The sequence below is a fragment of the Pezoporus flaviventris genome, unplaced genomic scaffold (assembly GCF_033815535.1).
Source record: "Pezoporus flaviventris isolate CSIRO_AGI_PZ_B2104156 unplaced genomic scaffold, CSIRO_AGI_Pfla_v1 ptg000037l, whole genome shotgun sequence".
Taxonomy (NCBI): domain Eukaryota; kingdom Metazoa; phylum Chordata; class Aves; order Psittaciformes; family Psittacidae; genus Pezoporus; species Pezoporus flaviventris.
In genome coordinates this window covers 21,772,054-21,796,538 of record NW_026892585.1, presented here as the reverse complement: position 1 = coordinate 21,796,538, position 24,485 = coordinate 21,772,054, and the positions used below count along the sequence as shown (strand labels likewise).

Here is a 24,485-nt window from a genome sequence, read left to right as displayed (position 1 = left end):
TCCTGTAACTTAGTAGGCAGTAGGAAGAGGTAAGTTGTAATTAGGCTGGGGAAGCTGAAGCTGTGTTGATAATAAAATCAGCAAGGCAGAAATAAATGTGCAAACCTGAAGGGACCATTCAGCAAGGAACATGCTAGCAGCTCGGTAAAGTTGACAACAGTTGCACAAAGAAGACAGCAAGACATCTGCTGGCAGCAGATACCTCAGCATCCTAGGAAATGTGTTACAGACTCCAAAGAAAGACAGGGAAGGGAGGAGGAGAATGAAGCAGAGCATGACTGAAAGTTGCTTCTTCCAGCTGTTCCTCTGCCATAGTGCAGGTTCCCAGGAACTATAGTGCGCTACCGCAGATGAGACCATCCTTTGGGTTACATGACTCAAAAGGAAACACAGATGTGAGAAGAGGCAGTGCCACAGTGGCAGCTTAGCATCCAGTTTGGGATCTAGATTACCCTGTTATCTTAAACCACAGGAAATCAGGGATGTTTTTCTCCATGCACAACTGCCCAGTGACATAAACACAGAGCAATAATGTATGATACAGGGAATCTGCAAGGAAAGAAACCAGGGCAGTAGAAGGTACTACTGGAATAAAACAATCTGATTAACACCCACAAGATGAGACCACAAAGAAAAAGAACATACTCCCAGACCAATTACTGTGTATGAAAAAATCTGAAAAGGAGAAGTGGGGGGAACCACAAGCTAAATTAGCAATAGGGGACGGCACTTCAGAATAGAGTACCTCAGCAGTTATTAGTTCAGCTCCTTGTGCTTTCAAATATCCTACCTGTACAATAATAGGACATTTGAGAGGTATGCAGGAATATCTGATTTAGAAAAATGCAAGAAAAATGAAATGTGTAACATTTGTATATAAAGGAAGCCAACAGAGTTTGAAATTCCCAATTAAAAGTTCTAAACTTAAAAATGAATGCTCGACATCACCAACACACAATCTTCTATTGAAGAAATTAAAATTGTGACCTACCAACACATTTCAGAAAATGGTAAAAGAGACAGCAAGTATGGAATAATTATGAGATCAATAAGCAATTAAACAACTTTAAGATGACATTCAAGTAACCTTCTGGATTGAAGTGACACACTGAGTTAATTACAAGCCATTTGGGCTTGCCAGAGAAAGTGGCTGATCAGTGATGCTGGTTTTGCTACGTCCGTGGTTATTAAACCTGCACACTGCCACTTGCATAGCTGAGCAAGCAAAGCGCACATCTACAACAACACACACATATGTACTTCCCATTTCTGCACCAAGGCTGTTAAGCAAAAGTATCATGAACCTCTACCACATCAAACCACCCACAAGTAAAACCACATCCCCACTTTAAATATTTAATCCATGAGCAACTTCAAATAACTGTAATTTCTTTCTCATCAGCTTGCCAGAGAAAGTTATCTTTTTCTGTCAATGAATGCCATAGTACTGAGCTAATAATAGAATTTATTTCTGTATTTAGATATCATTACAGCTCTAAAAGCTGAGACAGTCTGAAATAGTTAGACACAGGGCTTTTGTACTTTCATGAAACCAAGATTAGCAGGTTCCCATCAGGACTAGCGCTTAGCTCTGCTGGCTGCTACTGGCATTATAGGGCGAGGAAAACAGTAGCCCAAGTACAGCCTCTGCAGCTCTGCTTCAGCTGAGGATCTCCCAGGCAAGCAAAATCTAACAATGGAAACCTTCAGTGCCATCTTGTGCTGGTAGCACTTCCCTAATTAAGAGTTTGAGGCCAGATGGAGTCATTAGATCATCTAATCTGACCCTCTGCCTATCACATGACATGTCATTTTACCAGCAAACATCATATTGAGCCCAGTAATTTAGATCAGACTAAACCATGTCAGAACTGAGGAGACTGGGTACCCAAGGCAGTACCTTTTGTACCCACCATTCTCCCACCATCCTGTACCAGAAGGTAACAGGAGACTTCACCTGAGTCTGAATGCTCCAAGAAAGATCAATTCTGTCAACATCCACCATAATAGTTAAACTACTCTAGCAGATGTGTCTGATCCATCAGGATCTAAACACCAAGCAAGGGTGTCTGCTTTCAAAAGAAAGGGTATGGTGAAAGAAAACATTTGACTGCTCATCAGAAGCAGTTGTGTGTTAGCACTTATCTCCAAACAAGAGTTAGAAAAACCGGCTATTGTTTTAATGTGCTGGTGAGTCAGGCCCTCAGCTGCCACTAAAGGACTTTGCAAATTACATGTGTTCCACCTAGGCAACAATCAGCATGTTTTCATTTTGAAATGACTGCTCTGGAGCATGACAGGAAGATACCGAAACTCAGTTCAATAAAATCTTTATTTTTAAAGACAAGAATGCATTTGCTCTTTGTGTGTCCCCACGGAGGTTATACAGCCAAGTTGACTTTGGCAGAGATAGCTGATACAAAATGCAGGAGTTCTGAAGGGAAAAAAAAAAAAAAGTATCTTGATTAGCTGGGCAACAATCCAATGAGCAAGACACTCAAGGCTGAAAGTTCACAGCCGAAGAAGCTCAGGTAGAAATAATTTATAGCAAATTAAGTTAGGTCATGATAATGAAATTTAAAGACAAGTGGGACATGATTTATTTTACTAAAGCTTGTTCAAAACTGAAAACTAAGCAGAGCTAACAGAAGGGCTAATTTAGCTCTAGTTACAGGTGGTACTGGCACCGAGATAAACTTAACTTGACATATTTGGAATGAGGAAGAGAAGAACAGGATTTAAAAAAAATAAAAAATTAAACCATTTTTCCAAATTGCAGGAGGGAGCAGGGCAAATTCAGTCCTGCAAATCATTACTACTTATTTGCCAATTTTAAAACATCCTGGCACACGGCCCTCAGTGGACACATGGTGGAAATACCTGATTGCAAGTGTCTGGAAGGGATGGAGACCAACACCTGCACTGCAAAACCCCTGCCATCAAGAAGCAGGAGAGAGGATGGAAAACCCTAATGGGAGTAGCTCTTGGAACAAGAGTCACTAGAAAGCGGCAGCCATGGCAGGAGGGATGTTGTTATCATTGAGGGCTTTGCAAGTTACCTCAACAGGTTATCTAGTGGCAGCCCAGGGTCTGGCTTTGTTTGACAACAGATGCAGTGCTATTATGTCCTCAATTGTCCCTCCTGCCACCCACCTGCTTCTCCCTCCTCATGCTGTGAAAAAATGGCATATAATGAGAAAAAGAAAGAGCCACTTTATAATGGATAAATGCAGCACTTTGCAGGGGAAGGGAGCGGAGGGAGAGTAATGAAAAAGCATTAATATTAAAGTAATAAAGCTTGTGGCCATTTTTCAGTCTGAAATGCATGGCACCATAAAACAATACTTAAAGGCACCCACTTCTGTTCCAAACCACCTGCATGCTAAAGGACCCTGCTATTACAGCACAGAAGTTTTCTGTGCTATTATAGCACAGAAGTTGTTTACTACCAGTCTCATTTCAGTCTGATTCCAAGAGAGACATAAAGGTGAATTTTTTCACTTGGTGTGAGAGCCCAAGTAGCCTCAGGTTTTCTTTGGTATGGCAAGCCCTGCCCAGTCACCTGCAATCCCTGTCTGGTCACTAACCACTCATTTCTAACAAAATTTATGAAAGTCACATCGGAGCAAAGGGAATCTGTCCCCAGTGAGTGGCACACATACACCCTCCTAAATCAAGATAGTCTGACTTCCACAGCCACCACAGAGGATGCAAAGAGCATGTGCTGTTCTATGGCAAGCAAAGAGACTGCAAGCTGGCAAGCAGCTGGTTACCCAGGGCATGAGCCTCAACAAAGCCCTAAAAAGCTGTTATGATGAGTCACTTCACCTGCTTTCCTCTTCATTAGGAAGACACTCTTCTTCCTCAAACTTCTCCTTTCTCTTTCCACCAAAAAAACCTGTTATCTTGCAAATAATAATTCTAAAATTCTTCAGAGTTGCAACACTGAAATGTACTTTGGCACCTGTAAACACCTCTGCAGACAGGGAGAAGTAGCCAAATCAACCATCAGCCCTGGACCTGTCTTACAACTTCAACTACAATATTAACCCACAAACCTATCATTTCCTATTACGAAGTTACTTTCATGGTTGCATAAACAACTTCATTAAGAATGAGTGATCTCATTTAATCATTGATTAAAATAATTGATTAAAATAATTGATTTTAACAGCTGCCTTAATATGGCAATCATTTATTTATAACAAAAGAAACACTACCTTCTCTTAGAATCAATGTTAGTAGTCAGATGAGAGAAAATATCTTCTATTTATAACCTGCTAATAATTATTTTAAAATTATTAAAGTATTCCTCAGGTAAAATTGTACAGCTTACCTTTACTCATCAAAGTAAGATATGGCTGAAATCTTGATGGCAGACGAAGAGAAATAAATAAAGGAAATTATTTTACATCCTTCTCTTTACAGTGCCATTCTTTCAGTTAAGTCATTTCTTATTTCTGCTGTGGTTTTCATAGCATTTGCATCAAAGGTGTTATTGACACTTGAATGGATTTTTTAATATTATTGGAACATGTTTTCTTCCTGCATTTTATGAAAATTTTATAAATAATTATATAAAATGTGACTTTTAAAAAAGTAAAAACTTTCAAACCCCAAGACAAAAAAATGTATAAAACATTATACAATGTATAAAACATATAATATGAACATTTTTAGTTGAAATACAAAATTTATATAGCACTAGCATTTTTCAGTCTTACTGAAAAGATGGTATTTTTTCTTCAATCAGTTCAGCTTTCAGTGGAGCTTTCAGTCAGCTCTCCTCAAAATGAAGAGAAGGTTCTTCAGTGTACTAATGGATACAGCCTCTTACAGACTGGTGAACAGGATGCTGCTTGTCTGGGCTTGCACTAAAGATCTTAGTAATGATGTGGAGCAGAAGCTCAGATGGTTGGACAGAACCTTGGGTGACATGGTTTAGTGGGAGGTGTCCCTGCCCATGGCAGGGGGGCTGGAACTCTTAAGGTCCTTTCCAACCCTAACTATTCTATGATTCTATGGATTCAATAAGATCATACAAAGAGTCTGTAAGACTAGACACCTAATATGAGGTAAGTTATGATATGTTATTATAACATACCTATGGACAAGACACACACTTTGCAACCCTGACTTAACAAGAAGCATTAACAACAAGATCATAGAATCATAGAATGTTTAGGGTTGGAAAGGACCTTAAGATTATCCAGTTCCAAGATCCAACAGTTCCATGTCCTTTTTATGTTGAGGACACCAGAACTTCACACAATACTCCAAGTGAGGTCTCACGAGAGCAGAGTAGAGGGGCAGGATCACCTCCTTCGACCTGCTGGTCACGCTCCTTTTGATGCAGCCCAGGATATGGTTGGCTTTCTGGGCTGCAAGCGCACACTGAAGCCGGCTCATGTTCATTTTCTCATCCACCAACACCCCCAAGTCCTTCTCCGCAGGGCTGCTCTGAATCTTCTCTGCCCAACCTGTAGCTATGCCTGGGATTGCTCCGACCCAGGTGTAGGACCTTGCACTTGGCATGGTTAAACTTCATGAGGTTGGCATCAGCCCACCTCACAAGCGTGTCAAGGTCCCTCTGGATGGCATTCCTTCCCTCCAGGGTATCAACCAAACCACACAGCTTGGTGTCACCGGCAAACTTGCTGAGGGCGCACTCAATCCCACTGTCCATGTCAGCGACAAAGATGTTGAACAAGACCGGTCCCAACACCGATGCCTGAGGGTCACCACTCATTACTGGTCTCCATGTGGACATTGAGCCATTGACCACAACTCTCTGCATGTGGAACAGAAGATACGCTGAGGAAAAAAACAACCTTTTTTGTGCAACAGTGCCAGTAGAAGGCAGCCCAAAAGACGGCACAGCTACCCTGGGAATAATTACTGCAATGTCTGCAGTCTCCCTGTAGTTTTGAGACAGTGCCACAGTTCCCACCTGGCGCCTTTCTTGCTTGCATGCAGGAAGAGGAGTGACCCTGGCAGATCCCCATGTGATGCTAAGCTGTGTCCTTGCTGCTGAGCAATCCCAAGAGCTGGTGGCTGTTTAAGGAACCCTAAGAAACTGAAAGGCTTTTTAAAAGTTATTATTAACATAAAGCATGCAGAGCCATGCTGGAAGAGTAGATGATTGCTGCCAAAGATGGGGGGCTCCTAAGCTTGGACATCACTCAGTGGGGATGCCCAATTTCTCTTTGGAGGGCAGGACTGACTAACTGGTGGCACATGCTCAGCAGGAAAGGAATAATCTGTGCTTTGCAGCCCTCTGAGCATTGGGATTCCCAAGCTGCTGCTGGGCTTGGAGCTTTGAAGAAGCCAGGAGCCAGGGCTGTACCCTGAAAAGCAGCAACTTCCAGCATCTTTTCAGCTCAGGAGCTGTCAGGTTCCTGCTGAGCTGGAAACAGCATCTTCATCTTTTTTTCTTACCTCCTTTTCTCCATTTGACAGCTGCATAGAAACGTTTGTAGATTTGGACTGTTACATCTACACAAGCTGAAAACAACCTTGCTCAGGTACAGACAACAGCTCTCGGTGGCAGTGTGAATGCGACTGCAGACTAATACACCTTGTTGTTCTGACACACGAAAAACATCTCAGAAATCCCTGTGCCGCCTGTACTCACTCCTGTTACACATCTTTGCACATCCAGAGCTCAGCCAGGCCAACACAACAGAGAAGCACAGAGAAAAAACTCTCACTTTTGGTAGATTCATACTCTGCTATGCACTAGAATTTTTCTTCAATGTAATCATGGAAAGACATTAATAGTTTATCTTTAAATACAGGTCAATCAACAGACTTTAAATGTAGTTCATGTATTTAACACACACATTCTGCAAAGAAATGGTTTGCATTTAAAGCACACTCAGTCTGTCTCTGAGGGGATAGAGGGACAGACTACTACCAGAAAAAAGGCAGTCAGTTTAGGTGTTTCTTCCTTCAATATTCTATTCTCAGAAATCCCAGGCCCCTGCAACCAGTGAGAAGTTCTGGAGAAATGGAAACTTGTCATCAGCAGAGGAGGGTACAGTTAAGGGACATTCAAACAAACTGGACATACACAAACCCATAGGTCTTGAGGGGGATGCATCCACAGGTGCTGAGGGAACTGGCTGATGTTAACAGGAGGCTACTCTTAACTGTCTTGGAAAGGTCATGGGAATCAGAGATTGTTCTTGAGGACTTCAAGAAAGCAAAAGTCCTATTTTCAAGAAGGAGGAACCAGTAAACTACAGACAGGTCAGCCTCACCTCCAACCCTGGGGAGGGGATAAGCAAATAAATCTAGGAACAATTTCCCTAACATATGGAGTAAAATAAGGTGATTGGAAGTAGTCAGCATGGATTTATGAAGGCAGAAATCACATCTGACCAACCTGACAGCTTTCTGCAATGAGATGCCTGGCTCATGTCATTTAGATGAAAGTGCATGTTATTTATCTTGACTTCAGCAAAGCTTTTGATGCTGTCTCCTATAACACCCTCACTGACAGACCAAAGAAGTACAGACTAAATAAATGGTGAGGTGGACAGAGAATTGGCTGAACTGCTCAGCTCAAAAGGCTGTGGACAGCAGCATGAAGGCCAGCCGGAGGCCAGTCACTAGTAGAATACCCCCAGGGGTCTATACTGGGGCCAATTTAACATTTTCATGAATGACCTGCACAATGGTACAGAGAATTCAGCAAGCTGGCTGATGATACGAAACTGGGAGGTGCAGCTGCTACACCAGATAGGTATGCTGCCATCCAGAGGAACCTGCACAGGCTGGAGAAATGGGCTGACAGGAACCTCATGGAGTTCAACAGAGGGGAATTCCAAGTCCTGCACCGGGGGATGAATAACTCTATGTACCAGTACATGTGTGAACCAATTTGAAAGGAGCCTTGTAGAGAAGGACTGAAGGGTCCTGGCAGCCACCAAGATGAACATAAGCCATAAACATTCCCTTGCAGCAAGGGCAGATACAGCATCACATCCCGCATTAGGAACAGCATCAGACAGCTGGACAGAGCCCTGAGAAACCTGTTCCATGTGACTCTGCTTTAAGCAAGGGATTGGACTAAGTAATCTCCTAAGAGACTTGACTGGAGTAAGAGCTGCCTTCCAGCCTCACATTCTGCAATTACTTCCAAATAGATTAAAGAAAACATCTGAAAGAACTACAATTCAAGGAAAAAAAAATACTTGAAAGCAGTATAAATGAAGACAGAGATAATGCCAGACCTTGCACCACAGCATTTAAGTCCTACTGAAGCACATTTTAATTTCCTGTTTATATTACACATGGTTGTACAATCTTGTTGTCTGTAAAGAAGAGATGCATTTCATGGGGTGCTTACTTGCAACAGGGAGTTATAAACACATACCCCCAAACCCAAAATTTGGCTGCAGATGTTTTCTATCACTTAGAATAAGGTTTATGGAACATCTTACCACTGAGTACGGTTTCCTTTACGACTAGGTGGGTAAACAAGTCCAATTACAGATGTTCTATTTTTAAAATGTTAATTGTAAGGCACATAGCGTAAAACTTTAATTAAAATTATGCTGGTTTCCACAACAACAGCGCTTCCTGAGAAACGGCTATATTAGCAAACAAACATTGAAGACACCCAATTATTGCATTGCTCTGTGCATTACACTCTAACTCATCATAGTGCTGCTCTTTTTTAAATCATACCATCATCTAAAAGCAATGGACCAAAACTGCAAATATTTTTTCATTTATGTAACTGTACTGAAGTAAAAAAATTGAATTACTGAATTGACAGCATGGTAATATCTCCAATAAATACACATAAATTTATTTGGAAACTCCTGAAATTAGAATATTTTTAAATTACAGCAAGCCACACATGGCCAAACTTCTGGTAAATAAATTCTACATCCCTAATGAACCAATTCGGTGATTGACTGATTTCAATACATTAGACACTGACTTGGGTGCCTACTTTCACACAAGTTGTTTTAAGAACACATTGCCCTTAAAGAAAAAAAAAAAAAGACAAGGAAGAAGAAGTTTAAGGGTTGTTTTTTTTTTAATGCTTTTGGGCACTAAAATGCCACACAAGCTGCCCAGAAAACAAGGGTAAATTTTCATTCTGTTTTCTGCACTCAAATTACAGAACAAAATCCTATAAAATGTAGCTAGAAGGCTTAAAAACAAAATGAAAAAAAAAAACCAAAGCAAAACAAACTCACTGAATTTGTCCCCATATAAGTATCTTGTAAACTTTCCCAATGATTTCAGGAAAAGCTGAACTGAGCCACGGTAGAACAAGCTTTCCAAAATTCCAACTTGTGTTATTAATTTGAGAAGTCAGTAAATGGACTCTAATAGGAAAAATATTTTTCCATCCATCATTTACCATCCTGCTTAGAAAATCTGATGCCAACTCACATGTAGAGTTCTACAGGAACAAGCCACAAAGGTTTTTCTTGAAGCCTCCCACTGAAGCCTTAAAAGAAAAACAGGCCTTTATCCTGCTGGTTCCCAGCTTGCCAAACCAAGAGCACCCACCTCTGCTTGGTACCTTGTGATTGCATTCACTCGGGGATTCTCTGTGGCTTTCTGCTGCTATTTTTCAGCACAGCCAGCACAATTGTTTTTATCTCCTGGTATTAGTCAAACTTCCTATCAGGCTATTTGCTTAACCTAGCAATCTCTGTGACTCCCAAGAGGTCAGACTGAAGCAAAGTTCAAGTGCTGCAAGTTGCTGGAAAAGCAAGACATACCACTTCTGCTCCATACTTGTATAGGTCCAGATAATCTGCAGGTGAAAAGGGGAGTGCTAGTGCTGACCAGATTTCTTCCAAAGCCACAGAGTTACTCAGCTGTGGAGATGACCTCCACATGCAAGCAAAGGCGTCATTGGATCATGTAGTTCATGCCCCAAAAGAAAAGCACTATCTCAGTTTTCAAGTTCACAGTAACAAAAAGAACTCCTTTAAAATTCAAGGACTGACAGCACTGGTAGCAAACAAATTCCTTTCGAATGCCCTGAACAATTTGGTTTTATATTTTAAAGCAACAAGTCCAATTTCTACTCCTGTTTTATGCTGAAGAGAAGCTCCCCTAGGCATTAAAGCCTAAAAAAAGTCAGCCCACCACATAATTGCCCACAGTCCTTGCCTCTGAGTTATGACAACCACTGCTTACTCACTGCTCCTTACAGCACTGCTCATGGTGGAAAGGTCTGATGGTAAGGAAGCAATTAAATCTCTATGGGTTTTTTAGTTCTTTCTGGTCATAAGGCTAGACTGTTTCAAAAGTCACTGTTTGTATACTTCCCCCTTGGGTTTCACAACTTTCTCTTAATGTCTTTCATCCTTCTCCACAAAAATGTCCATTCTTTTCTGGTTAGACTTATTAGTTTGACCATTGGGATTAAACCAATTTAAAAAGCTATTTCCGAGAAAAGTTGTCAATGCTTCTACGTGTTAACCTGTTTCTCTGTTAATTTAACTCATGGTATCTTCATTTTGGTTAATCTGACAGATGACGATTAAAAAAAAGAGATCTACACAAAAATTAATGCCTAAAAGAACCCAGAGTACCTATGTAAAGAAGCCAATAATGAGTTACTTTGATCTTTCAGTGCCATCTGAAACCATTTTTTCAAGTAGCATTTTTTAATTCATAGGTCTATGCATAAAAAAATTAAAATGTCCAGATAACTCGTAAAAATACTACTTAATATGGTGTATTCATGCATGACTACCTAAAGTAAGCAAGATTCAACACTACGGTAAAGAGAAGAAATGAAGTGTAAAAATACCAAATGGAAGTCACACTCAGTTAAGTAAATATTTTGCTACACTGATGGAAGCCAAGTCTGTGGTTTGTTTTTTTTTCTTCAAAGCCTTGCTTTAGTCATTGTTTGTAAACTACCATTTTGATCTGCTTCATAAGAAATGGCACATAAAGTTAGTGCTCCTATAACTATCAATGAAATGCACTTTGTTTTTTTGAAGTGGCTTGTAAAAAAACATTTTAGCTCCATCAAAAGGTAAGGAATACAGTCAGCCGATCTCTTTGTGCGTGTGCTATGAGGATACTCATCCTCGGTAGAAACAAATTTCTAGCTTTAGTCAGCAGCTGTAATGGCATGTGGTAAAACTATGATATGCACCAAAAATTTAGAGGCTTGTTAATAAGAAGCAAGATACAACAGAATATGCTCTCTGAAAACTACCCAGATTTCCCAAACAGCATTCGGATAGCTTCCCTTTTTGAAAGGGGACTTGATCCTTCACGTTCAATCTGTGCACACCATTTTCTCCTTCCTGCCTAAATTCTAAACATTTTTCTTACATTTACTTCTTCTGAGATTCAGTAGTGACAGTTTCTTCCTTACACTCCTACATATATTTTGCACAAGCTGTTAAACAGAATTAGTCCACACTCCTCTTTCGTATCAGTCACCATTGGCCAAAAAAACCTTCTGCAGAATCTGGTACACAAGAATGTAATTGACTTCACGGTTTCAAAAGCTCAACATCCAGACTATTAAAAAAAAAAACGAGAAGGGAAATATTTATAAGCGATACTTGACTATACAGTCGGATGGAAGGTTGTTTTGTAGGAACCTAATAAACCGGCCTTAGAGAAATCCCAGTGCTCACCCTCCCCACCCAGCTTCTATCTTGTGCAAACACAGCTTGGTAGCAGGGCTGAAGAACAGTTCTGGGGACTGTGGTCATGCAGACTCCCCAGATGGCCGCAAGAAATGTTTTTTAGGTGAAGACGGGTCCCAGGTGGCTAACAGAGAAGGGGTATGAACACAGCATTTAGAAGACAGGTTGAGCATGCCCAGTATAAAGTCTTTATGCCGTTTTAACTACCATGAGGGCATGACTTACAAGCAGATAACAAAAATACTGCCTGGTATCACTTGGCTGTTGCATTCTTCACATTACAATAATCCAGCTTAGCTCAAAAAGATGCCATCAGCAAGAGCACTGGCTGAGACCTTTACTTAAATAAGGAAAGAGATTATCTATTTACCCTGAGCATAAAGGTATTCTTCAAATTCCATGACAAGTCTTTATTACAAATTCCCCCATACCATTCAAAGCCAGCAGATAAAAACTTGGAAACTGTACAAGTTAGAATTACCTAGAAAATTAAACTTTGTAGTCTTCACAGACCCACCAAAGCAGAAATCCTAACATAAGCAAATTCCCTACCCTGCAAAAAAAAAAGGCTAAATTATACCCTGATAATTCTTTCAGTTGCAGTTCACTAATATACCTTTTAGTAATGAACAGGAATAACCAGTTTTATAGTAGCAATCTAAATTCAATGTCTTATTTTTAAAAAACTAAATAAAAATACCAGAAGAAATACCAAGAAGAAAAAGTGACACTGGAAACCTGACAGATGAAATAGTTCAAGTCTGAATATCCTTCCTTCACCATGTGTTAAAACCACATGGCACGCAAAATAAAATCAGCATGTGCAGTATCTGAAACGCATGTCACAGAACAGAAGAAACCAGGGGATAATAAAGAACTAAGTTATTAGGCAAGCACTGATTTCTGCATATGTTTAAATCTGGAGGCACACTACCCTTCCTGCACAGCTTTCTGCCAAACACAGGATCCACGGGGAAAATGGCTTAATCCCCAGCAATGACACAGTGTGAGGATCCTATTCATCCATGCTGAGGGGATACTTCCAGGAATAGAGAGCTAGTCACCATGTCTCCCTCCACCACCCATCTTTTCATCTTCTGCATATCCTGCTCTGTAGAGACAAGCATTCACACCTACTGGATGCTGCTAAGTCATGTAGGGACATGGTATGCAGAAAACTGCTCCTCTACAGAAAAACCTCCTGTAAATGTAGTGGACAGCCCACTAGGAGTTCTTTCTTTGTATGGATTTCTACAGGATGTGAGATGAATGTCTCTGGTGGTGGTGGTGGTTGTTTTGCTACACCCTGCTCCTGAGTGGAAGCATCAACTCTGCTTCTGAACACCCTGACTTCATTCATGAGTGCTAGAAAGGAGCAGAGAGCATCTTCTTACATCCTTTGCATACACAGTGAGGCCCAACAAAGGCACAATAAAACAGATAAATTATTCTTTAAAAATTGGCGTAGTTACAGCAAACCTTTTTTAGATGTTTGTGGTTTCTTTTTTCTTTTTTTCATAAACCAAGTGTGTCTGTGGAATTTTGATTTACCCTGAATGCTGTAAACATTTCTCGTTAGCTCGCTTCCAAAGCTCATCTGAGTATGGGAATAGATCCCATGCAGCTCTCCGGTGAAGCAAAGGAATGAGTCATCAGTCTGCAATCTGAACAACAGATGGAATCATATATTCAGACCAAGGTAAACACAGCAATAAATGAAACACCAGTCTCAAAATTACACCTCTGGAGAAAGCAGTCTAGGATGGCAACTCATAAATATACCTACCTAGCCTGGCATTAGAAAGCATATAGGGAATGCAGTGGGCCACCTGAGAGAAAAACTCTTGAATTCAATGGGGGGAAAGAATCTTCCTGAAAAAAATGTTTGAAACAGCTGAAGGAATTCATACACCTCTGTAACTAACTTGTTCAAGTCTTGTGTCCTATGTTCTTACAGGTTTGGCACAAATACTATGGATTAGGAAAATGTCTTTAAATAAACAAAGTAATTTTAATTAATTTATAGTGAACTTGATTAGTTTTATCCCTACTAAGTTTAGTATAATTTTCCTCACAGAGGGAATAAACTCCACAATAGAGCCAATGCTTTCTCATTTTGTATTCAAGCAGTTTCTTCTTTGACTCAACAAAGCTAGCAGTCTCTTCCCACCAGCCACACTGACAAAAAAAGGCTCAAATTCTGTTTGCAGTTTTGCTGGTCTAAATGCAAATAATTTAGGTAATAAGTTTAGATTTCTACCAAAGCAACCGAAAGCAAAACATATCCCCAGAGCTCTACAGCCTGATTAGTGATGATGAACTGAGATAGCGCAGCCCCAGCTGCTCAGTGTTACACAAAGAAAGAGGAAGGCAGGTTCAGAGAAAGCTGCGCATATTGGTTTCACTCCTATTCACAATTTACCCCTACTATTTCACTCACCCACTCTCTCTTCACCAAAGCATGAAATGCCAGTTGCTTAGATTTAAGCTGTTAAATATTCAGCTACTGCCATCACAAATTACTAAACAAATTAGCAAAACACGACCATTCCACACACAGACTCCCAAACACCATGCTAGCCCCATGTATTTTCAGATGTTTCACTCTCCTCCCAAACTATTCTGCCCTGCCACCACCCAACCAGATATAGGACCTGCACTGAGCTGCAAACACAGATCCTGCTAATTCCCTGCCCCAGGCCATCAACCCTTCACTGAGGACTGCTGTGGTGCAGTACACATCAGGGGTACTTTTCTCCCAAACCTTCACCTATACTATATATCACCAAGCTGCATCCAAAAAATTATCCCTGGAGTTACTGCACGCTACAGAGGTCATTCTCATCGGAATACTGTCCACACCACTGCACAGTTGCCTGAGCTGGCTTAGCCCTCAGTGCAAGATAGAGAAGAGAGCACGAAGAAGAAATAGGGCCTCCAACTCAGCTCTTCAAGAAACTTCCCTAACAGACAAATCTGCTGGCTCAGATGGAAGACTTACACTCAAGTCTATGTGGCCAGATGGGTTCCACCCAAGAGTGCTGAAAGAGCTGGCAGGGGAGCTCGCCAAGGCATTCCATCATTTACCAGCAGTCCTGGTCTAGTGGGCAGGTCCCAGAGGACTGGAGGTTGGCCAACATGAAGTCTCTCTAGAAAAAGGACAGGACGGAAAACCCTGGAAACTACAGGCCTCTCAGCCTCACCCCAGTGAAAGTCATGGAGCAGATTATCCTAAGTGAGATCATAAAGAACATGCAGGAAAAGAGAGCAATCAGGCCCAGTCAGCATGGGTTCATGAAGGGCAGGTCCTGCTTGACCAACCTGGTCTCCTGGTCAACCCAATGCAGTGCTCCAGGCTTGAGGAAGAGTGGCTGGAAAGCTGCTCAGTGGAAAAGGACTTAGGGGTGCTGACTGATGGAAATGAACATGAGCACCTTGTGCCCAGGCAGCCAAGAAGGCCAACAGCTTCCTGGCTTGTATCAGCAATAGTGTGGCCAGCAGGACCAGGGCAGTGATCATTCCTCTGTACTGAGCGCTGGTGAGGTTGCACCTCAAATCCTGTGCTCAGTTCTGGGCCCCTCACTACAAGAGAGACACTGAGGTGCTGGAGCAGGCCCAGAGAAGGGCAACAGAGCTGGTGAAGGGCCTGGAGCACAAGTGTGATGAGGAACGGCTGAGGGAACTGTGGGGGTTAGTCTGGAGAAGGCTGAGGTGGGACCTTATTGCTCTCTAAGCTACCTGAAAGGAGGCTGTAGCGAGGTGGGGGTCAGTCTCTCCTCCCAAGTAACAAACGATAGGACAAGAGGTAACAGCCTCAAGCTATGCCAGAGGAGGTTTAGACTGGGTATTCGGGAAACTTTCTTCAATTGAAAGGGTGCTCAGGCATTGGAACAGGCTGCCCAGGCCAGTGGTGGAATCACCATCCCTGGAAGTATTCAAAAACTGTGCAGATGCAGCCCTCAGAGACATGGATTTGTGGTGGAATTGGCTGTCCTGGGGTCATGGTTGAACTTGATCATCTTAAAGGTCTTTTCCAACCCAGCTGATTCTGTGATTCACAAGTTTAATTTCGGTGGTCTCTTCCTACTAACACTTTATTTTAGCTCAGACATACTGCAACACACTGTGCACTGACTGCACCAGTCTGGGCAGGGTGAACACTCTCAATGCCTACGGCTGAGAAAAGCAAGGACCTCATCAAGAAAAATAATACCAAATATATATTAACAGGACAAGTTGTCAAAATGTACAGAACAACATGCCATTTTAAGGACTTCCAACATATACCAGATGTCCCAAAAAGGGAATACTACTAAATTTTTGCACTGATACCTCCAAAACTATGCTTAATAGAAAGATAATTTTGGATACTATAAAGCTTACTTCCCTTCTTCTCTAATTTAGACCTGCTTCTTCACTTACTGGTTCTTTAAGGTAGCTCAGCTTCCAAACTCTGTTTCATGGCTTCTAATTAACATTTCTCATTTTAAGTTTGGGAGTACAAAAAGCAAAGGAATAGGTGATGAGCAGAAGGAACAAAAACTGGCTGTGCAGGATACCCACTACAGGAGCTGGACCACCTCACTTGTAGGCAGGATGGAAAGCAGCTTGGAGATATCTCCTGCCTGTTCATGAAAACATGAGGCACTGTGAAAGATTGCTTTCCCACCAGATTGTGGCTGTATCACACCTACCACGCAGTGACCCAGAGCACCCCTGCCACACACACAATTAAATTCTGTCAAACCACTACTGACCACCCCCAGCGCACAGCACATGGCACACTTTAATTTAGCATTAGCAAAATACCAATAGCCCCTGGAGAGACTTGGATTTATTTCTACTCCAAAAATACATTCACTGTACTAGAAGCAAAGCAGCATCAGCAGTGAATAATACTTACTAATTGCCAGCTCTTTGAACAATTTCATACCTATACCGAATATGTTTGAAAGGATAGCTCCTCTTCCTCAACAGGAATGCCAGAAACAGTATTTTTTCTGAAAAAGGAAGACCATTTCAGACTGCAGACATTAATTCTACATTTGCTTTCTAAACTGTTCAGATTCTGCAAGCCAAAGAAACAAGAATTCAGTATGTAGAACTGCAGCACAAGTATATTCAGCAGCCCAGCGAAATCCTCTTGCACACATTCTTGCGAGTTAAAAAACAGATCTGCTGTGAAGCACAGCAGGTACCTCATAGCAACAGCGTAGATTTATGTTTCTGCTCTCTGGGAAGTCACTGCTATGTAAAAGGATATGACTGGCTTTACAGGTCAAGGTAAAATCTATTGCCTGACAGGACCAAAATGGAAAACGGATCTAGCAGCCTATCAGTTCTAGCACAGAACTACCACAAGGGGCTGAGAGGTATGATACACCACTGCTGATTTATACAGTTTAAATAGCACAGTCAATGTTTTTCTTCTCCATTTGACAACTTCTCTTTTTGCTTTACATTTTCCTTGCTTTTCACTCCTTTGGAAACCTCACTCACAAGGGAGAAGATGTCACATTTCCCATGCAACAAAATTGGCTTATGACACATTGTATAATTCCAAAAATACATAATGCATTAATTTGACACACTCCTGTCATCAAGACCTTAATTTCTAATATCTTGTTTTCCAGATACAATTAAAAATTTTCTCTGCCTTGGCTAATTTGTACCACTTGAAGAGGGAGAGTTCCCTCCTATCCACACTAAGGTCCTTCATGTTGGAGATTCCCAAACTTCTGGGGGAAGGTCCACTTGAGTCTCCTCTTGAACGTACCATGTTCTCACCCTAGCAAGTGACTATTAGTCAGTTGCTTTTCTCAAACAACACAATATTCTATTTCCTACCTTTTCTTGACTGATTTCCCCCTCTTTTTCTGTGTATTAAGGTCACACAGACACACCATTCTTTTGTTCCCATTTACTCCTTCCTTTCACCTTGGTTTTGCTCTCTGGACCTATGTGTCCTTCCTCTTCTTTATCACCAGGCTACCGTGCATACTACAAGTTCTCAACTTTTGCAAAGGACTACAGCAATGATTTCTGTGTGATATTCTAAAAGTCCAGGAGTGTTATCTGGCAATTGTTCAAGTAGAATCCTAAAACATAAGTGGAGCATTTTCTGTAAAATAGATGTACTTCTGCTATATAAACCTTATGACCTCCTACCATCTCTACAATTACAATTTCTTCTGTTTCAGTGCATAAAAGGCAGGGACAGAGAGAAACAATATCTGAATATACTGCAATGTTTTATAATGTCTTCTGGTAGATAATTAACTGTAGTCTGTGAGGGAACTGCAAGAAATCCACCTGCTCACAGGTTTGCGACATTTCTGGTGAATATTAGGAGTTACATAGCTCCATTTCATCTTCACAACAGACCTCGCCTCGTTAAATATTACATATAAATTGCAGAAAGAAGAAGAATTACTGGTAGAGCCAGTATACTGCAAGAGACCATTTTTTGTTTCCCACAATACTGAGCTATGCCTGCAGTGACCCAAGATGAGGGGACAGCTGACTAGGAGAGGACAGAGACACAGAGCTGTCAATGCCACCACAGGCAGTATTATCACAATCTGACCCAGCATCTGTCTTTCCCTTCTCTCACTCATCATACATCTTTTTCTCACCCTGCAGCCCTAACTCTGTGTACACACAAATCAAATGACCTGGTGCTATGTTTTCTCACAGAATGTCCATAAGTCATATTCCCTGGTTTCAGAGTTTGATGGTACGTAGAATAATGGGAGAGGACCCAAAAAAACCCACAACCCCACAAAACCATAAATTGATTTTGCTGACATCAATCTTGCCTCTCTAAATCAGTCATAATCTAAAATACCAAAATGAAAGGGTGCTTTACAGACATAATAAATACAGGTTATTATTTTTCATAGCCTTCAATACAGAGCCTTTAGCACTTGTGAAAGACAATTACAAAACATTATTCCAAATCCATACATCACCAAAGCAAAACAGTGAATGTAAAGTACCAACATACATCACTCTCTGTGACTCTATAGGCAAAACCACAAACCAATAATTGGCAATTTTTAAAGAGTTCCTTTCTGTGCCCTCTTCCCCATTTTTTGTTAATGCCTTCATCGTCTCACCATTGAAAATCAGAGCACTATTCACTGTCATGAAGCTGTATATATCCTGGACATACAGGAAAACCAAATCGCTCCTTGTTGGACCAAATCCCTTCGATGGGAACACTGCCAAGTGAAAGCAGCCTGGCCGAGCCATGTAAGAGGTGAGGAGGCAGGGGATCGCATAGCAATCTTAGTATTTCTGGATGCAAGCCTAGGAAATCAAAGCCAAAGCAGGTGCTGGTAGCTGCAGAGGACACCCGAGGAGTCACTCCATGGCATTGCACACGTGGGCCAAGGCTGATCTTACTTTTCCTTCCCACATACCTGGGCAAGCAGCCCAGCTAAAATGCACAGAGCACCAGCATGGAGACTCAGCTCTGAATGTGATCTTTATACGGCATTCATTGGCCAATTCGATCAAAAATACACCTTCAATTCTGCCTGGCACAAAAAAAAAATATATAAAAATTAATGGAGCTGAAAGGTCACTGCTCTGGAGAAAACTACCCTGACTTGAGCAAGAAGCTAAAAGAAACAGAGGAAGAAAGACTGGATGATGTGTTTTCATGTGGTCAAACATACTCTTGGTCATGTCTTTGTCATTAACTGCTGTTTTCTTCTGCTAAATTTGCATAATCCTTTGCACAAAATATATTAGAAACGATTTTAAAAAGTTGTTTTTTTCTTTTTTGAAAGAAAGAAACAAAAATCTTTTTGCAGCTATGAAGGCTAAAAAAAAAATAATAAAATCAGTTTTCAGCTTTTACCCTGGTCTACTTCATTACACACTTTGTGTGCAAATTTATTGCTTGAAAATGTTACCTAGTAAAATTTATTATCATTTTTTTTGTTGTTACCTAACTTAATTAAAAACTTCTTGATTTATATTATTTATTATGGCATAGCCATTGTTAATGAAGCTCACAAAAAGATAAATTCATATAAAGGAGATGAAAGAGAGCAGAATGAGGGATTATGTTCTCAGGCTTCTGAGGCAAAGCAGTCTGAAATAAATGCAAGTTGTGAGTTTTTGGAACAGAGGGTGCATTCATTGTAATTATTTCAGACTGCCTGCTGATTGCAAAAGATTAACATAAATAGGAATTGTTACTGCAGATGTTTCTATTCTTGCTAGGAAATCCCTTGAATGTGGGAAGTACAGAATAAAAAATATGAAGCTGCTATATTACAGGATCGTAATGTTTGTTCTATTCTTTCTTCTGTTCTAGACTTACCAGAAAAAAACATAAAGTTGTTCATCTTCAGGTCTTGAAGGAAAAACACCGCTTCCCTCCGGCAGCATGACAAAACATCTAGATGCAACCTCACTGCTCATCAGTGTTTTGGGACATTCCCTCCTCCCTCCCAGAAGTGCTCTTAGACTGCATGGCACTAAGTTACCCTCCAGAGCCTGCATGGCCTGCAGCTACAACCATAGTCAGAACATTGAAATCTGTAGCAATTAACAGCTTTTAAGATCTTTGCTCCTCCATTCACAACAGCAAATTGAACACATAAATAATTCACATGTAATTTTGATATTTCCAACTCCCTTTCTACATTAAACAAAAGAAAAATTTCCATTCAGTCTAGAAAAAAAACAACAAAACAACCAAAAACCAAACCAAAACACAAAATCTCTTACTGAAAAAATTAAAAAACCAGGAGCAGATAAAAATGTCTCACAACTAGAGGCATGTATAATACATCTCATCATATCCTCTGTTTTACTTCCTCTTCGCATAATTTGCCCTCTTGTCTCAGTAGGATCACAATGCACAGAAACCAAGAAGAGTAAATGCCTCAGGGCAGGGCTTTTTGACTGTAACTTCAGTCCGCTCAGGTCTATCACTGCAACACTTACTGCAGTGATAAGAGAGAATTATAAGCTATTCAGACTCTTCAGCTATTTGTGAACCAGCTGTATGAAGTATCCTCCACGCTCAGAGAGATCGCTATGAGTCAAAGACGCTATAGTGAGTACAACATCTGTCTGTAGGCTGAACAGTATTTCCTATGGTTCTGCACTAAACATGAAACAAAAAAAGTCATACAAGCCTTTCCATACAGCAACATACACCCCCAAGTACCCTAATGTTTTGCAGTCATCAATGGCAGGGCAGCAAGCTACACCACCATGGGCCAAACCCCAGAGCTGCAATCCGCTGCCTGGAGACTAAGGTGGTGCAGCCTCCTGCCCTTTACATTCCTCAGCCCCCTGCTTGCTCCATACTAGATGGTGTCAGAAACATGTCAGACCTAAACCCAGTTTTCTTGGGCCAGGCAGGACAATGTTCTCTGCTGCCTGGGACTCACTGTGCTGCAGTGTCCACCAAGATGGGCTCAGGACTTGACACCTCTGCTGTCCAGCCCTGCCAGCAGATGGGCCTGGCTCCTTCCCAGAAGAGATCAGGCCATGAGGAGGATGGTCACACTGTGACCAGTGATTTGAACCTTGCCAGGAACCAGAAGCCCATAGAGCACATTTGTCTCACAGCACAGACACTGCTATGGCACCTAGCAAAGACAGTATTAGTAGCAAACTCCACTGACAGCACAACACACCTCATACTCTGTCCTTCTATTTCAATGTTATGCAACAGTATCATCGACTGAAGTTCAGGTATACAGCTTTAAAATAAAATGTACTAGGGCAAAAACAACAGCCCTAACATTTACAGAGCTACTTTCAGTGGAGCAGGTCTCATAGGATTTCTTAAGTCTTTCCAAGCCGATAGTAAAATGCCACAGGTTTTCAAAAGTGTAGCTGAGGGCAGAGTTTGAGTCTCTGTATATATGATTTCCTCTATTTGCTGCCAGCTGCAAGGGGTCAAATGCTGACAGAGCACAGAAGCAATTCTACATAACAGCAGTGCAGAGGAAGAAAAGCATGGTCTGTGCACTGCAAGCACAACACAACCACGGGGGGCTGAAAAAGATGGAACAAACAAAACAAATAAGACAGAAATGCTGGTTCCCCAACACAGAACAGTAGGGTTGCAATGGAAACTTTACCATGTTGCAGGGAGGGGTGGGACATTTATGGGCACAATTGCAAATTCCGCAAATCCTTTTCCAAAGGAATGTCCTTGAACAACTGAAGCAAGATCCCAGTCTCCCTGAACAAACTACATAACCTGGCTCAGCAGGAATGAAAGGCACTGTATGACTGTCACTTCTATAATTTTGAGCAGAATTCTGTTTTAGTAGCCTGTCAGATGACAAGGGTAGATATGAATTCAATAGATAACTCCCAGAAATAGTTATTTCAAGTATTTTTATATCACAAGTTAGGAACAATACCTTTCTTCCCATTTGCATATATGCTGCACTCAGATCAGTGTGAATACTGATACATTCACCAGGTGTTGTCGTTATCATTTTGCGTAAGACTATCACAAACTGAGGCAGCATATGCATTATGGACATAAATCTGCTACGGCTTGCACCCACCTTAAAGCAACTTCAGTGAGCTCAGATTTATGCAGGTTTACCTCAAATCCTTAAATGTGAGTGATGAGTGATTCCCAAGGGGAAAAAATAAAAATCCCATAATACTGATGTTTCCAAAACAAATAGCAATATCATTATCAAATGGAACACCTCTGCACAACCCTGGTTTCAGGTGTGAACCTACACACATTCCTGCTGCGCCTTTGCCTCATAAGAATTCAGCTCCATCCCCAGCAGACACACTCACCAGCTTCATCAGGGGCCCAGGAGGACCAGCTCCAGGCACCAGCACTGAAACTCTTCTACTGCCCTGCTGCCTTTAGCCCAAAATAAGGCTTTAAGTTGGTGGATTGTAAAGAGTTCTCTGCAGCTCACACCCCTAAGACAGGGAAAATATAACTTTCAAAAAGCAGCAGCAATGAAAAGGGAATAACAACAGGAAGATAAAAAGAAAAAAAGTTCAGGGGCTCTAAACATTCTCGTTAGTATCCAAATAATTGCAAGCAACATTGCACAAAGTTTACTTTTTACTAAGTTGACTGCTATGCTAAAATAAAACATTTCTCAACCCTTGACTGGGAAACGCAGAAGTGCTGTAAACCTTTTCAAGGCTTTTCTAATCTGTCACTTGACAACACCTCAGCTTCTTATTCAGAACGTCCATTTTCCTCTGAGAAAGGGAAGACCTGTCCACCTCCCATTTCAGACCTCCTCATCTGACTCACATCTTCCAAAACTCTTTTTCTTTGTTGTGCCAGCAACTCTAATGGACTTCGTTCTTTAAACATCACTTTGATTCACAGAAAAATTAGAACAAGGTTTTAAAAGTTCTTGGGAAGGGGAAAAGAACCGAACCAAACCAAACCAAACAACCCAGAAACATAAACAAAAAAACAAAGAACAACTGGATGGCAAGTTAGAGGTTTTAAGCCTACATTGCAAAATGCCACACAGGACTCGTCCATTGCTGAGAACATTGAAGTCTCACCTACCCACTCTCCTCTAAACCATGCCACTCACTGGGGGAAAAGAATTGAGCACTTTTCCATAGTAAGGTTTCAGAGAAGACCTCCTGAAGCCCTGAATCACAGCACTGAAGGTTTTATGCAAACGATGGCATTTAAAAACATCCTTGACTCACGGTGATGATATTCATATTAAAAACTCCAAAGGCAGGATTTTAGAGTGCAGTGAGCCTAAGTTTCACAGCAGCAGGGACTGAAAACTTGTCATCATTGGTCTTACACCCTGGACAAGACACCCATCCTATAAAGAAACTTCTCTTTTGTAGAAAAGCCCAGCAGCTCCTGAACAGACTTGTAAAATGACAGCTTCTGAGGGAAGCCCATTACTGCTGATAGCTGTGAACGCTTCACACAGATGCCCACACACAGAGCTCCTGCCCAAGATTCTTCCCTGGATGGATTAGGGGCTCCATGACTTGCTCCTTGTCCATGTCTCAGCCCTGGCAAATCCCAAGGTCCTCTATGCATCCAGAGCACCCATTTTCTCAGGGCCCAGGAAAATACCTGCATCAGGGCTGCCAAGAAAGTAATTGTAGACTTAGCAGGGATATACTTTAGCATCAGCAGGATGTTTTATCTTTTACTGCTCATCAGAGGTACAAATCTTACTGAAATGTTTCAGCATGTCCTGATCTTTCTGCCCTTCAACTCTTCAGATGAGCCTTCTTACACAGGTATTTTATCTGGTACATCCCTGCCAGCTCTTTATAGATAGCATTTCCCTCTCATGCTGCCGCCAAGCCTGACAAATGCAAGTCCCAAACTGAGGAACACTGACCTGTCACATCTGATGAATTTTTGCTGACAGAAGCTAGTGCTTTTGTTTGGTCCATTTGGGGTTTTGGTGGTGGTGGTGTTATTTCCTGGATGGCCAAGGAAACGAAGTTCCCCCTTCAAATCAACCTAGGGTCAAAGCCCTAATGAAAGATTAAAGGCACAGCATTAGGATGGAAGATGAACTTTATAATGTCCCACAGAACCCCTGCAGCAAAGAGGTGTGCCCCAAAGCTGTGGTCTGATGTAGTTGAAGGTGCACCCTGCCCTTGAGGTGATGAAACTCACAGGGAGCATACAAACACCCACTTGTCACTACAACAGTAGCATTGAGACACCAGTTCCGCTACTGGGTACCTGACTTTCAGACAGTGTTCTTTGCTTGTCATCACAGTGGTTGAATAGTACTACTCTAATCATCGTGTCTGAGGAATTCAGTGTTCCTCTCCAATCTGAAAAAGGGCATGGCACAGCAAGCAGGT

General features: G+C 41.4%; 1 protein-coding gene across 6 annotated transcripts in view; it reads right to left on the bottom strand.

The window, feature by feature from the left end:
- The window catches only part of LRRC3B (leucine rich repeat containing 3B), a 41,850-nt gene that overhangs the window by 9,317 nt on the left and 8,048 nt on the right, over positions 1-24,485 (bottom strand). The window contains exon 1 of one of the 6 annotated variants that reach the window (XM_061464974.1): positions 24,008-24,151. The exons of the other annotated variants lie outside the window; for them this stretch is intronic. The gene's annotated coding sequence lies outside the window, so the exon portion shown is untranslated. Of the gene's footprint in view, positions 1-24,007; positions 24,152-24,485 lie in introns of those variants that run through there. 6 annotated transcript variants of the gene reach the window in all.